General features: G+C 43.9%; 5 non-coding genes and 1 pseudogene across 5 annotated transcripts; all 6 read left to right on the top strand.

Moving 5' to 3' along the window:
* The first annotated feature begins 308 nt into the window (after positions 1-308).
* On the top strand, positions 309-506 carry LOC142690606 (U2 spliceosomal RNA). The gene has a single exon (XR_012859343.1). It is a non-coding gene; the product is annotated as a U2 spliceosomal RNA (small nuclear RNA).
* A 1,288-nt stretch (positions 507-1,794) lies between these two features.
* LOC142690504 (U2 spliceosomal RNA) lies at positions 1,795-1,985 on the top strand. The gene has a single exon (XR_012859271.1). It is a non-coding gene; the product is annotated as a U2 spliceosomal RNA (small nuclear RNA).
* A 6,452-nt stretch (positions 1,986-8,437) lies between these two features.
* Positions 8,438-8,630, top strand: LOC142690605 (U2 spliceosomal RNA). The gene has a single exon (XR_012859342.1). It is a non-coding gene; the product is annotated as a U2 spliceosomal RNA (small nuclear RNA).
* A 1,288-nt stretch (positions 8,631-9,918) lies between these two features.
* Positions 9,919-10,109, top strand: LOC142690503 (U2 spliceosomal RNA). The gene has a single exon (XR_012859270.1). It is a non-coding gene; the product is annotated as a U2 spliceosomal RNA (small nuclear RNA).
* A 1,288-nt stretch (positions 10,110-11,397) lies between these two features.
* On the top strand, positions 11,398-11,467 carry LOC142690669 (U2 spliceosomal RNA; annotated as a pseudogene).
* Positions 11,468-12,255: 788 nt separating this feature from the next.
* LOC142690608 (U2 spliceosomal RNA) lies at positions 12,256-12,439 on the top strand. The gene has a single exon (XR_012859344.1). It is a non-coding gene; the product is annotated as a U2 spliceosomal RNA (small nuclear RNA).
* Positions 12,440-15,953: the final 3,514 nt, after the last annotated feature.

Genomic DNA, 15,953 nt, shown 5'->3' with positions numbered 1-15,953 from the left:
TAAGTGGGTACCCATTGGTGAGTGTGTGAGGATGGTTTTGTCAAGACTATACGTAGTCTATCGTTGGGATAGTCAGTGCGGTGGTGGTATAGACGCAGAGGGGATATGGAAATTTAAGAAGTGGAGAAGGTTGGTGAAATATAGCTAATTGATAAGATTTATTCCTGTTTTATTTTTGTTCTTCACAATCCTTTCTGTGTCCTGATTATTATTGTTTGGAATAAAATAGCCATGATGATGTACGACTAAGGCAACTTATGCCTTAAAATGCAAAATGGTTTGTGTACTGTTGCTTTAAGTTAAACTGAATGGTTTTAATTAAAAAAAAAAAAAAAAAAAAAAAAAAAAAAAAATCTGTTCTTATCAGTTTAATATCTGATACGTCCCCTATCTGGGGACCATATATTAAATGGATTTTTAGAACAGGGAGATGGAAATAGAGCTTGCTCTGTCCACTCCACGCATTGACCTGGTATTGCAGTATTTCCAGGACCGGTGCACCCTTCCCTTATGTGTTGACTAAAATCAGATTCCAAAAGTGCTATTTGTGTTTGCTATTGTTTTTGTCTTTCTGATGGGATCTCCCCTTTTAATCCCATTATTTCAACACCTGTTGGACAATGCATTTGTACAGTCATGTGTGATAATGAGCTCATTTATTAAATGCAATTAATGAATACATTGCCACCTCTTGTTGTGTGTGTGTGTGTGTGTGTGTGTGTCTTCTGTGTTTCTGTGTTTCCGGCATTTCACATTGGAACAGCTCATTCACCTTCCTTGTCTTCTCTCCGCCCTCCCTCCTAGGTAAGTTAAAGAGCTGCACCTGAGCCAGCCACTGATTGATGCAGCACCACAGTCAAATAGTGGAGTGGAGTGGAGTAGGGGAACAGCAAACAGCCATTAAAGCAGCCAGCCGCCTACCCGCCACAATGGACCTACCTGTGTACACTAGATGGATGTGATGGAATGTACTGTCGTCCCTACATTTCAAGAAGAAGTAAGAATTGCAGTTGCAACAAACCCTTGCTTGCCTACAAAGAGAGCAGCAATTTGGATTTGTTACTTTGTTACCTGGAAGAATAACAAACTGTGCAAGGATGGAGGTTGTAGGAGCAAGGAGAAGTTGTCTGTAAAGTTGGTGGATGCTTATTTTCCATTTTGCAGTCCCTTGTCTCCCTCTTGTGGCCTCCTGGAGGCAAATAAATGTGCAAAAAAAAGACAGCCTGGCGGCCGGCTGTTGCAGTGTTGCCCTCTCAGGCAACACTGAGTGACTGACTGAGCCTCACCGTCTTATATAAAGTTCAGACGGAACTTTGCACGTGTCATAGTGGAGCCCTCAGGATTCCAGAGCCAGCTTTCTGACATCATAATGGGGCCTCAGAGATAGATAAAAGCCTGGGCCCAGGCAGTGTTGGTCAGTGCTGCTCAGCAGGCAGCACTGGACTGGATTAAAGCTGATACAAGGTGTGAAGGAACAAGGGGTGGCTGTGGGCATGCACTTGCTGCCGCTGCCAGTGTTTATCTGCATGGCAGGAGGGCATTTGGGCGTTGCCAGGAAGGCGTTTTTATGTAGATTCCTCCTCTTTCAGCACTGCATTGTGGTGCAAGCAAAAGAAGCAAATCCTGTGTAGCTTCCTCTCCGGCCTTTATTCACCTCCCTCCCGCTTAGTAGCTGTAAATGTGTGTGAGCCTGCAGGGCCCCATGGAATTGCCTAGGAGTAGGCTGAATCAATCGCTGCAAGGGGTGAACAGCAGTATGGGACAGGCTCGGGCAAGGCAAGGGCCGCTCGGGTTATCGCTTCTCGGCCTTTTGGCTAAGATCAAGTGTAGTATCTGTTCTTATCAGTTTAATATCTGATACGTCCCCTATCTGGGGACCATATATTAAATGGATTTTTAGAACAGGGAGATGGAAATAGAGCTTGCTCTGTCCACTCCACGCATTGACCTGGTATTGCAGTATTTCCAGGACCGGTGCACCCTTCCCTTATGTGTTGACTAAAATCAGATTCCAAAAGTGCTATTTGTGTTTGCTATTGTTTTTGTCTTTCTGATGGGATCTCCCCTTTTAATCCCATTATTTCAACACCTGTTGGACAATGCATTTGTACAGTCATGTGTGATAATGAGCTCATTTATTAAATGCAATTAATGAATACATTGCCACCTCTTGTTGTGTGTGTGTGTGTGTGTGTGTGTGTCTTCTGTGTTTCTGTGTTTCCGGCATTTCACATTGGAACAGCTCATTCACCTTCCTTGTCTTCTCTCCGCCCTCCCTCCTAGGTAAGTTAAAGAGCTGCACCTGAGCCAGCCACTGATTGATGCAGCACCACAGTCAAATAGTGGAGTGGAGTGGAGTAGGGGAACAGCAAACAGCCATTAAAGCAGCCAGCCGCCTACCCGCCACAATGGACCTACCTGTGTACACTAGATGGATGTGATGGAATGTACTGTCGTCCCTACATTTCAAGAAGAAGTAAGAATTGCAGTTGCAACAAACCCTTGCTTGCCTACAAAGAGAGCAGCAATTTGGATTTGTTACTTTGTTACCTGGAAGAATAACAAACTGTGCAAGGATGGAGGTTGTAGGAGCAAGGAGAAGTTGTCTGTAAAGTTGGTGGATGCTTATTTTCCATTTTGCAGTCCCTTGTCTCCCTCTTGTGGCCTCCTGGAGGCAAATAAATGTGCAAAAAAAAGACAGCCTGGCGGCCGGCTGTTGCAGTGTTGCCCTCTCAGGCAACACTGAGTGACTGACTGAGCCTCACCGTCTTATATAAAGTTCAGACGGAACTTTGCACGTGTCATAGTGGAGCCCTCAGGATTCCAGAGCCAGCTTTCTGACATCATAATGGGGCCTCAGAGATAGATAAAAGCCTGGGCCCAGGCAGTGTTGGTCAGTGCTGCTCAGCAGGCAGCACTGGACTGGATTAAAGCTGATACAAGGTGTGAAGGAACAAGGGGTGGCTGTGGGCATGCACTTGCTGCCGCTGCCAGTGTTTATCTGCATGGCAGGAGGGCATTTGGGCGTTGCCAGGAAGGCGTTTTTATGTAGATTCCTCCTCTTTCAGCACTGCATTGTGGTGCAAGCAAAAGAAGCAAATCCTGTGTAGCTTCCTCTCCGGCCTTTATTCACCTCCCTCCCGCTTAGTAGCTGTAAATGTGTGTGAGCCTGCAGGGCCCCATGGAATTGCCTAGGAGTAGGCTGAATCAATCGCTGCAAGGGGTGAACAGCAGTATGGGACAGGCTCGGGCAAGGCAAGGGCCGCTCGGGTTATCGCTTCTCGGCCTTTTGGCTGAGATCAAGTGTAGTGCTGTTTATTCGTATCAGTACTGCCTTGGTCTTGGTTGGGAGGTGCTCCGGTACCCTCTCTCTCGGCCTCGGGGGATTGTCCAGGTTCGCCTGGACTTCACCCCCGTGCTGCTATTTGGGAGAGAGGCTTAGTCCGGAGCAACGAGCGGCGATCCCCCTGGCCACAGTGACCCGTGTGTCTCTGTGGTGCGATACCCAGTGAGTTATCATGGCGGCAGATGATACTCTCACGTTCGAGCCGAACTTCACTCGGCTAAAAAACTCGGTACGTTTTACGTATACGGAGGAGGCTCCAGCCAATCGTGGATTGAAACACCTGATCGAAGAGGTGCTTTTGGGAGTATTTGCGATCCGGCCATTGGAGATTTTGGCAATCCAGGACTATCCTAGGCGTGGGATCTATGATGTGACCTTGCGATATGACGGTATATACTTGGATTTTGCAAATCGCTTGAAAAAGGTAGGCAGAGATCCCAGGCTTAAAGGGGTCCAGATTATGGAGCATTTTTCTTCAGATCGGAAACTCATGGTGATTAAAATGTATTCTCCTTATATAACTGAAGATGAGATAATATTTTTTTTAAAAAATTTTTGTACTTTGGTTATTCCTAAGGGGAAGGTTATGAATGAGTTTGATGTATGGACCTCTAAATGGAAATTTTTTGTTGAACTTAAAGACGACCCAAAAGCACCTGAGGAAAAATTGGTACCCCCAGCTCGTTTTAAATTGGGCAATATTAACGGTGATATTTTTTTTAACGGTATGGAGGAATTTTGTAGAATTTGCAAAAAATATGGGCATACAAAAAATGATTGTGAGAGTACTTGCACAAATTGTGGTAGCCAAAACCATACTGTTAAAAATTGTAACAAACCAAAAAAGTGTAGTCTGTGTCAAGACACCAGTCACTTTTACATAGCTTGTCCCCACAGACAGAAACCGCAGAAGAGACCACAAATTTCTACATACCGACCCCAACGAGAGAAACAACTGGAAAACCAGCCGGCCCCCGAAGAGGAAGCAAGAATGGAGACCCAAGAAGCAAGTCACACTTTGGACATTAATACTGGTAAGTCTGTTGCCTCTCTGGATAACGAAGGATTTCAGTCTCAAATTAGGATGAAGGACCGACAAAAGGAGAGGAAGCGAATAGAGAAGCAGGGGACGGGGATGCCTTTTTCTCGAAAGGAAGGTAGAAACCCGGAGGAAGCTGCTTCTCAGGAAATACAAGAAGATCTAGGTGCGAAAAAACGGAAGACAGGTGAGCCTCAAAATCAGGACGTACTAAGGATGACAAACCGTTACTTAGCTATACAACCTGTAGGTGAACCTGGAGCAACCAGCACTGTCCCGGAAACCCCAGAAGAGATGGCCCAGAAGTCTGTTGGACAGCCTGGAGCTTCCCATTCAGGAGGCCCTATGGAAGAGATGGACTACGGGTCAAAAATACCAGAGAGGGGAAAGACGGGTTTAACGACCATTCCAAATACTCTCCTTAGTCCTCTGTGTGAGGATTTTTCGGAGGAGGCAACAGACAGCGATTCCAGTTCTACAGGCTTCTTGCACTGCGTGACTTCTAGAGGTGACCTGGAAAACTCTGACAGCTCTCAGGGGTTGGCTAGGCTGGAAGAAGAAATAAAGATTTTAAGGGGTTGAAAATTGTGTCTTATCCCACCTTTATATTCCATTAATGGCAGTTTTAAAAGGACTCTCCCTAAATGTAAGGGGACTCAAGTCAAAAATACGCAGAACAGTCCTTTTTAATTATTTATCCCTGCTTTCTGCTTCAGTGTTCTTTTTGCAGGAGTGTGGCATCCCTCATCGGGCAGAATATCAAAAATACGAAACAGATTGGAAATATGGAACTTCGGTATGGTCTGGTTCTAACCTATCAAAATCTGCAGGAGTGGCAATCCTTTTTAAGGGTAATATTAACATTACTTTTAAACAAGAAATTTTACCAGGCAGGATTTTATTAGTAAAGGCTTTTATAAATGGTATTAAGTGGCAGTTTTTAAATTTTTATGGATCACCAGATAAAAAAGAAAGAGAAGAAATGCTGGGAATTTTACCTCTTTTTATAACCGATTCCTGTCCCTTGGTTTTAGCTGGGGATTTTAATTGTGTTTTAAGAGGTGAAAAAAGAATTACGCAGTCCTCCAGTAGAAACTACGATAAAACTTCTGGTCTTTTAAGTAACATTGTGAGTGATTTTAAACTTACAGATGTCTTCAAAAAATGTAATAAAAAAATGTCAGATCTAGATAGCACTACTTGGAGTAACATACGATGTAGCTCAAGAATTGATTTTATTTTTTCTTCTCAGCAAATTTTACCTGTCCACTGTGAGCTTTTAACAAACATGTTCTCTGACCATAAAGGCCTTTTATTTGTTCTAAATTTTGACTCTGGTTTTAGAAGAGGCTCCAGTTCATGGAAGATGAATGTAGCACTTTTAAAGGATGAAAAAATAATTGCAGATTTTATCAGGTTTTATAATAGGTGTAAGCGAAAGAGAGACCCTACAGAATCCATGACGTTATGGTGGGATAAGATGAAGAAGAAGATCAAAAATTTTTTCATAAGGTATGGAATTCAAAGAGCAAAAGAAAAAAGAGCGGTCTATGAAAAATTAAATATTCAATTGCAAACTCTTTACAAAATAAGGTCTGTGGGGGTAGAAGTGACTGAGGAGATAATACAGGTAAAAAAAGAAGCCCAAATGTTTCTGGAAGATAAAGGAAAAGAGATAATTTTTAAAGCAAAAATACAACACATGGAAGAAAACGAGAAATGCTCCAGATACTTTTTTAAAAAAAGTATACAAAAGAAGATTCATATAGATAAAATGGAAGGAGAAACCGATATTGACAACATTTTAAAAAAAACTCATATTTATTATAAAAATCTTTTTAGCGAAAAAAATGTGGATACTAATTTTATGGAGAACGTTTTAAAAGAAGTTTCATGTGTTTTAGATTTTAATGCCCAATCTGCTTTATTACAGCCCATCACCGAGAAAGAGATGCTGGATACTATAAATAGTTTTAAGTTGGGCAAGGTTCCAGGAGCTGATGGGGTACCAATCGAATTTTACAGAACTTTTTATGAGGTTTTAAAGGATGATTTTTTATCTCTCCTTTTAGAAGTTTTTAGCTCAAAGATTTTACCAGAATCCTGGAAAATGGGTGATGTATCATTACTGCACAAAAAAGGTAATAAAGAAGAGATCAAGAACTGGAGGCCGATAACTTTATTAAATTGCGACTACAAGGTAATGGCCAAGATCTGTGCAAACAGACTCAAAACTGTGATTGAGAAACTTATTCACCCCAATCAAGTCTGTGGAATTCCAGGAAGAAGTATATGGGAAAATCTTAACCTCATAAAAGATCTGATAGATGATGCAAACAGCAGGAAAAGCAACTTGGCAATTTTAATGGTAGATTTTGAAAAAGCATTTGATAGGGTCTCACACCAGTTTTTATTCAATGTTTTAGGAAAGATGGGCGTACCAGAAAATTTTATAAATTCTTTAAAAGCATTTTATAGGGACTGTCAAAGTAGAATTTTAATTAATGGTTTTAAGTCCCAGGCTGTTCCCCTCAGGTCCGGTGTGAAACAAGGTTGTCCCCTATCACCTCTACTTTTTATCTGTGCCCTTGAACCCCTTTTATGCATGATTAGGAGAGATAATGACATTTGTGGGGTAGCTCTCCCGGGTAGCAAGGGTACTGAAGCCAAGGTTGTAAGTTATATGGATGATGTTGCAATAACCTGTAAGGATAATATATCATTAAAAAAGACCTTAAAACAAATCCATTATTTCTGCTGTGCATCAGGTTTTAAAGTAAATTTTAATAAATGTGAGATTTTAAAGATTGGTGCAATAGATATGCAAGACATTGAGATTCCAATTGTAGAGAAAGTGAAGATTTTAGGTATTTATTTTAATGAATACAATAATGTAACGGAGAACTGGGAGGGGATCATGCAAAAAGTAAACCAGAAGTTATGTATATGGAGAATGAGAGATCTGACTATGGAGGGCAAAGTGCTTATTATTAAAATGGTGATCCTGCCTTTGATTTTATACTTGAGCTTAGTCTTCCCCCCTCCCACCCGTATTTTATGCAAATTGCAAAAAGCATGTTTCACTTTCTTTTGGAATTCAAAAATGGAAAAATTAAAAAGAGAAATCGTTTTTAAACCCAAAGATAAAGGAGGAAAAGATTTTACTGATTTTAGAGTTTTCTTATACACTAAGTTCTTTTCATTATGTTTTAAGAATTTTTTTAAAGAAAACTATTGGTCATTCTTCTTGAGATATAATTTGGGAAATTTCATGAGGCGTTTTGGGTGGTTTCAAACTGATCTTAAACATCCCTACAGTTTTAACATGCCAGATATTTATGAGATTTTAGAGAAAATTGTTATCCTTTTTAATCTCACTAAGGTAAAAACAGATGTCTTAATGAATGGCAAAGTTTTAACAAAATTTATTTCAAAATCCACTGAGGTTTGTTTTATTGGGAATTTTAATGAGATACAATGTAAGAATATATGGAAAATGCTGAATTCTTTTTATCTTTTTAATTCCCAGAAAGACCTAGCCTGGAGCTGCGTCCACAGTTGCCTGCCATGCCGTTCCTTCCAACACAGAAGGAATTTGTCATCTACAGCCAATTGCCCAAGAGAGGGATGCCACAACGAGGAAACTGTTTTTCATCTATTATGGACTTGCGATTTTGCGAAGGACGTTTGGAAGAAGATTTTACCGCTACTAAAAACAATCACGGCAATAAAGACTTTGAACTACTACGTCATATTATATGGACAAATAGACTGTGTTTCCTTTCCAGACAGATGGACGGCATGGAGGATCATAAACTGTGTGAAGGCAGCTCTTTGGAAGGCACGGAACATTTTACTTTTTAAAAAGGATATTTTATCGGTGGATAATGTAATTGGGATGATTTTAAGTGAAATGTTTTTATATCTTTTACTTGATAAACAAAAGGACGCTTCTGCATATGTAAAATGGCATTTTAATGATTGGAATTCTATATTGTAAATGTCTTGCACCTGTATGTAAAATCTTTTGAAATTTAAATAAACGGTTTTGTATCCTTGTGGTACAGCCAAAACAAAAAAAAAAAAAAAAAATCTGTTCTTATCAGTTTAATATCTGATACGTCCCCTATCTGGGGACCATATATTAAATGGATTTTTAGAACAGGGAGATGGAAATAGAGCTTGCTCTGTCCACTCCACGCATTGACCTGGTATTGCAGTATTTCCAGGACCGGTGCACCCTTCCCTTATGTGTTGACTAAAATCAGATTCCAAAAGTGCTATTTGTGTTTGCTATTGTTTTTGTCTTTCTGATGGGATCTCCCCTTTTAATCCCATTATTTCAACACCTGTTGGACAATGCATTTGTACAGTCATGTGTGATAATGAGCTCATTTATTAAATGCAATTAATGAATACATTGCCACCTCTTGTTGTGTGTGTGTGTGTGTGTGTGTGTGTCTTCTGTGTTTCTGTGTTTCCGGCATTTCACATTGGAACAGCTCATTCACCTTCCTTGTCTTCTCTCCGCCCTCCCTCCTAGGTAAGTTAAAGAGCTGCACCTGAGCCAGCCACTGATTGATGCAGCACCACAGTCAAATAGTGGAGTGGAGTGGAGTAGGGGAACAGCAAACAGCCATTAAAGCAGCCAGCCGCCTACCCGCCACAATGGACCTACCTGTGTACACTAGATGGATGTGATGGAATGTACTGTCGTCCCTACATTTCAAGAAGAAGTAAGAATTGCAGTTGCAACAAACCCTTGCTTGCCTACAAAGAGAGCAGCAATTTGGATTTGTTACTTTGTTACCTGGAAGAATAACAAACTGTGCAAGGATGGAGGTTGTAGGAGCAAGGAGAAGTTGTCTGTAAAGTTGGTGGATGCTTATTTTCCATTTTGCAGTCCCTTGTCTCCCTCTTGTGGCCTCCTGGAGGCAAATAAATGTGCAAAAAAAAGACAGCCTGGCGGCCGGCTGTTGCAGTGTTGCCCTCTCAGGCAACACTGAGTGACTGACTGAGCCTCACCGTCTTATATAAAGTTCAGACGGAACTTTGCACGTGTCATAGTGGAGCCCTCAGGATTCCAGAGCCAGCTTTCTGACATCATAATGGGGCCTCAGAGATAGATAAAAGCCTGGGCCCAGGCAGTGTTGGTCAGTGCTGCTCAGCAGGCAGCACTGGACTGGATTAAAGCTGATACAAGGTGTGAAGGAACAAGGGGTGGCTGTGGGCATGCACTTGCTGCCGCTGCCAGTGTTTATCTGCATGGCAGGAGGGCATTTGGGCGTTGCCAGGAAGGCGTTTTTATGTAGATTCCTCCTCTTTCAGCACTGCATTGTGGTGCAAGCAAAAGAAGCAAATCCTGTGTAGCTTCCTCTCCGGCCTTTATTCACCTCCCTCCCGCTTAGTAGCTGTAAATGTGTGTGAGCCTGCAGGGCCCCATGGAATTGCCTAGGAGTAGGCTGAATCAATCGCTGCAAGGGGTGAACAGCAGTATGGGACAGGCTCGGGCAAGGCAAGGGCCGCTCGGGTTATCGCTTCTCGGCCTTTTGGCTAAGATCAAGTGTAGTATCTGTTCTTATCAGTTTAATATCTGATACGTCCCCTATCTGGGGACCATATATTAAATGGATTTTTAGAACAGGGAGATGGAAATAGAGCTTGCTCTGTCCACTCCACGCATTGACCTGGTATTGCAGTATTTCCAGGACCGGTGCACCCTTCCCTTATGTGTTGACTAAAATCAGATTCCAAAAGTGCTATTTGTGTTTGCTATTGTTTTTGTCTTTCTGATGGGATCTCCCCTTTTAATCCCATTATTTCAACACCTGTTGGACAATGCATTTGTACAGTCATGTGTGATAATGAGCTCATTTATTAAATGCAATTAATGAATACATTGCCACCTCTTGTTGTGTGTGTGTGTGTGTGTGTGTGTGTCTTCTGTGTTTCTGTGTTTCCGGCATTTCACATTGGAACAGCTCATTCACCTTCCTTGTCTTCTCTCCGCCCTCCCTCCTAGGTAAGTTAAAGAGCTGCACCTGAGCCAGCCACTGATTGATGCAGCACCACAGTCAAATAGTGGAGTGGAGTGGAGTAGGGGAACAGCAAACAGCCATTAAAGCAGCCAGCCGCCTACCCGCCACAATGGACCTACCTGTGTACACTAGATGGATGTGATGGAATGTACTGTCGTCCCTACATTTCAAGAAGAAGTAAGAATTGCAGTTGCAACAAACCCTTGCTTGCCTACAAAGAGAGCAGCAATTTGGATTTGTTACTTTGTTACCTGGAAGAATAACAAACTGTGCAAGGATGGAGGTTGTAGGAGCAAGGAGAAGTTGTCTGTAAAGTTGGTGGATGCTTATTTTCCATTTTGCAGTCCCTTGTCTCCCTCTTGTGGCCTCCTGGAGGCAAATAAATGTGCAAAAAAAAGACAGCCTGGCGGCCGGCTGTTGCAGTGTTGCCCTCTCAGGCAACACTGAGTGACTGACTGAGCCTCACCGTCTTATATAAAGTTCAGACGGAACTTTGCACGTGTCATAGTGGAGCCCTCAGGATTCCAGAGCCAGCTTTCTGACATCATAATGGGGCCTCAGAGATAGATAAAAGCCTGGGCCCAGGCAGTGTTGGTCAGTGCTGCTCAGCAGGCAGCACTGGACTGGATTAAAGCTGATACAAGGTGTGAAGGAACAAGGGGTGGCTGTGGGCATGCACTTGCTGCCGCTGCCAGTGTTTATCTGCATGGCAGGAGGGCATTTGGGCGTTGCCAGGAAGGCGTTTTTATGTAGATTCCTCCTCTTTCAGCACTGCATTGTGGTGCAAGCAAAAGAAGCAAATCCTGTGTAGCTTCCTCTCCGGCCTTTATTCACCTCCCTCCCGCTTAGTAGCTGTAAATGTGTGTGAGCCTGCAGGGCCCCATGGAATTGCCTAGGAGTAGGCTGAATCAATCGCTGCAAGGGGTGAACAGCAGTATGGGACAGGCTCGGGCAAGGCAAGGGCCGCTCGGGTTATCGCTTCTCGGCCTTTTGGCTAAGATCAAGTGTAGTACCTGCTCAAGCTGAGGTTAGTAATCATCCCTGCCGGTGGTACGTGGGCCATCGTAGGGGGATGACAGAACGCCGAGGTGAGGGCAGGGAACCACAACGGTCATCGCTCTGGTGTACGCATTTGGTTTAAAGGTACCATTTGTAGGTGACCAGGCGACCGCCGGATCGAGGTCAGGAGGTCGGGTAGTTTGAAAGCCCGAGTTGCTATGTGCCCCAGGGCTGGTGACCCTGGGGTGCCCTAACTCACTGGGGGTGGGATCCCACTGAGTGAAGGCACACTTGCACGCACTCTTCTTTCACACTTTTAAGCACACACCTTTATTCTCCCGGCCTTCTGGCTGGGAGATGAGGAATTTTTATATACCTGGCGGATGTCCAGGCTGTATCACAGCGCACATCCACTTATTTAATTTTGTTTTTCACTGTGTGTTTGTCACGTTTGTCACAAGGATTTTGGGATGCGGTGCCCTTTTGGGACCCTCCTGAGGTCTAGGGGGAAAATGTGTGGCCTTCTGGTTCCTTTTTCCCCTGCAACCCGGCCTCCCTTCTTCGGAGGGGAGGTGCAACTAGGATGCAGGCTCCTAGGTGGACACTGGGGTGGCAGCCCAGGTAGAAGCCTAGGAGTGTGTTTGGGTCTCCCTAAGCTTCGGCGAGGGGGGACCATCGATCCTTGATCCTCTAGGCCTATGGTTTGGAGGGTCAGGGAATGGTTATGCGGGGCCTCTCTCTTTTAAGAGAAGGGCTGCGATAGACCGCATCCTTGTGCACTTTTTGTGTGGCACCTCTGCACTTTTTATGCACTTGGGTGATAGAAAGCACGGCTCGGGCTTTCAATAAAAAAAAAAAAAAAAATCTGTTCTTATCAGTTTAATATCTGATACGTCCCCTATCTGGGGACCATATATTAAATGGATTTTTAGAACAGGGAGATGGAAATAGAGCTTGCTCTGTCCACTCCACGCATTGACCTGGTATTGCAGTATTTCCAGGACCGGTGCACCCTTCCCTTATGTGTTGACTAAAATCAGATTCCAAAAGTGCTATTTGTGTTTGCTATTGTTTTTGTCTTTCTGATGGGATCTCCCCTTTTAATCCCATTATTTCAACACCTGTTGGACAATGCATTTGTACAGTCATGTGTGATAATGAGCTCATTTATTAAATGCAATTAATGAATACATTGCCACCTCTTGTTGTGTGTGTGTGTGTGTGTGTGTGTGTCTTCTGTGTTTCTGTGTTTCCGGCATTTCACATTGGAACAGCTCATTCACCTTCCTTGTCTTCTCTCCGCCCTCCCTCCTAGGTAAGTTAAAGAGCTGCACCTGAGCCAGCCACTGATTGATGCAGCACCACAGTCAAATAGTGGAGTGGAGTGGAGTAGGGGAACAGCAAACAGCCATTAAAGCAGCCAGCCGCCTACCCGCCACAATGGACCTACCTGTGTACACTAGATGGATGTGATGGAATGTACTGTCGTCCCTACATTTCAAGAAGAAGTAAGAATTGCAGTTGCAACAAACCCTTGCTTGCCTACAAAGAGAGCAGCAATTTGGATTTGTTACTTTGTTACCTGGAAGAATAACAAACTGTGCAAGGATGGAGGTTGTAGGAGCAAGGAGAAGTTGTCTGTAAAGTTGGTGGATGCTTATTTTCCATTTTGCAGTCCCTTGTCTCCCTCTTGTGGCCTCCTGGAGGCAAATAAATGTGCAAAAAAAAGACAGCCTGGCGGCCGGCTGTTGCAGTGTTGCCCTCTCAGGCAACACTGAGTGACTGACTGAGCCTCACCGTCTTATATAAAGTTCAGACGGAACTTTGCACGTGTCATAGTGGAGCCCTCAGGATTCCAGAGCCAGCTTTCTGACATCATAATGGGGCCTCAGAGATAGATAAAAGCCTGGGCCCAGGCAGTGTTGGTCAGTGCTGCTCAGCAGGCAGCACTGGACTGGATTAAAGCTGATACAAGGTGTGAAGGAACAAGGGGTGGCTGTGGGCATGCACTTGCTGCCGCTGCCAGTGTTTATCTGCATGGCAGGAGGGCATTTGGGCGTTGCCAGGAAGGCGTTTTTATGTAGATTCCTCCTCTTTCAGCACTGCATTGTGGTGCAAGCAAAAGAAGCAAATCCTGTGTAGCTTCCTCTCCGGCCTTTATTCACCTCCCTCCCGCTTAGTAGCTGTAAATGTGTGTGAGCCTGCAGGGCCCCATGGAATTGCCTAGGAGTAGGCTGAATCAATCGCTGCAAGGGGTGAACAGCAGTATGGGACAGGCTCGGGCAAGGCAAGGGCCGCTCGGGTTATCGCTTCTCGGCCTTTTGGCACGATCCCGTGTCAAGAGGAGGTCAGCATGTCATGCCCTTGGCCTTTTGGCATCGCCACTTCGGTGGCTTAAGCCAACTGCTGCTATAAGGGGGTAGGCTGGGTGATCAACTGTCGAGCGATCATGGGAGCTAGGCTTCGATACGCTGGGATCGGGGAAACCCGGATCAAGAATGGATTTGGCATTGACGTACCCTTGAACAAGAAGGACCTTTTTTCATTGAAACACCTGGTGAATGAAGTCATTTTCAAGACCCTCAACGTGAGTAGGAACGACATCCTTTGTCTTCAAGATCCCAGAGGTAATCGCTTCACTTTGGTTCTTAAAAGTTTGAATGCTTGTTACAACTTGTATGCCGCGATTAATGCTAACTTGCAAAACCCTGGGTTGGATGGACTTATCTTCACCGTTTTATATAACAACGATGTTCCACTGGTTGTTTTGATGTACAATCCTTATGTGATGGTGGATGATATTACTTCCTTCTTAAAGAAGTACTGCTCTTACGTCAGCTATTCTCACCAGGTGTTAAATGCTGAGTCCCTCTGGACAGGGAAGCATAAATTTTTTGTGAGATTTGAGGAGGATCCTTCAGGGCCTCTGGGTGTGAAATACCCTCCTAGGAATTTTGCCATCGGCCGGGACAAAGGCTACTTATTTTTTCCCCAGCCTCCTGTGTTTTGCAGGAAATGTAAAAGGTATGGCCATGTTCACGAAGATTGTACGCAAGAAGGTGTTACCTGTAACAAATGTAATCAGGACGGTCACCTGGCCAAGGATTGCAAAAACCCAATTGTGTGTAACATGTGCAGCATTGTGGGTCATGCCTTTAAAGACTGTCCAGAGCGTGCTAAAAACAGAAGGGTTAGGACTCTGGCGGAAGTAGTTGCAGGTGAACCTGGCAGTATGAGGTCTAATGTGATTCAGGGCCCAGCTGCCCAGGGAACTGAGGAGTCGGTGCCTGCCCTGGTGTCTGATGGGACTCTCCTTGAGTTAAATCGGTCTGGAAATACGCTGGCTGATGAAATGGAGGTAGCACCTGTTGAGAAAGACCTGCCTCACCCCTCTGATGACCTGACTGGGTTGAGAGGTGATGGGGAAGTGGATGGTTCTATATCCAAATCGCCTGTCTTTTCCTGGGAAGGAATTCTGGTGGAACAACAAGGTGAAGGTGGTCAAGGGGACTTTTCAACTGCACTTGTGAGGCCTTCTGAGGAGGAGGAAGGAGGTTCATCTTCTAAGAGACTTCGCACCATGTTGTCTCCTCTGAGTGAAGATGGAGTGAGCCCGGATAGGGGAGTCTACCCCATTTCTCACTTTCCTGAGGACTTTCCTTTTTTAGGAGAAGACGTGGACAAAGCTATCTTTGTGTCCGGTTGTCAGCCACCAGGAGGTGTAGGCTGATTAAACAGTGGGGTATTGGTGGATATCTACGGAAAAAGATCAAAATATGGACCCCAAAATTACACTTAATGTCTTATCCTTGAATGTCAGGCAAATTACATCAAAGCCTAGACGTGCTGTTGTGCTGGACTATGTTAGGAATCTTGGGGCAGAGATCATATGCCTGCAAGAGTGTGGTATATCTGAGTCACTGGGGGAGGGGGATTGGCCATATGGGCAGTATGTCTGGTCAGGATCTACTTCCAATAAGAATGATGGGGTGGGGATCCTATTAGGAAATATGGGTATGGATCTGGAGAGTTATACAGTGGTGGAAACAGGTAGATGTGTAATTGCAGTGGTATGTTGCAGGGGAGTTAGGGTTAGGGTGGTGAATACTTATTGTCCTATAGATAGAGCAAAAAGGCTGGCGTTGTTGGAAAAGCTAAGTTTGTTCTTACCTGGAAGGATTCCTACCTTTTTTTTGGGAGACTTTAATTGTTCTTTTGATGGGGATGGTCTGGATGTAACTGGGAAAAAGCTTAACCAACTTATATCTGATTTTTCTTTTATAGATGCAGCCGAATTGTCATTGGGTAAACCACCACCGCCAACATATAAATCAGATAGAGGGGGTATTGAGTCAAGAATTGATCGTATTTGCATATCTAAGGGTTTAGTGTGTAATAAGATGGTTCAGAATGAGGTACCTTTTTCAGACCATGTATATTTACGGGTATGGGTGGAGGTAAGTAGTAAATTTTGTTTTGGGAAAGGGGTGTGGAAGTTGAATACTAGATTATTGGAGGATGTTGAAGTGAT

This window comes from Rhinoderma darwinii (assembly GCF_050947455.1).
Source record: "Rhinoderma darwinii isolate aRhiDar2 chromosome 5 unlocalized genomic scaffold, aRhiDar2.hap1 SUPER_5_unloc_34, whole genome shotgun sequence".
In the NCBI taxonomy this organism is placed as follows: Eukaryota; Metazoa; Chordata; class Amphibia; order Anura; family Rhinodermatidae; genus Rhinoderma; species Rhinoderma darwinii.
The sequence above is the reverse complement of the archived record's forward strand: the minus strand, read 5'-3'. Positions and strand labels throughout refer to the sequence as shown.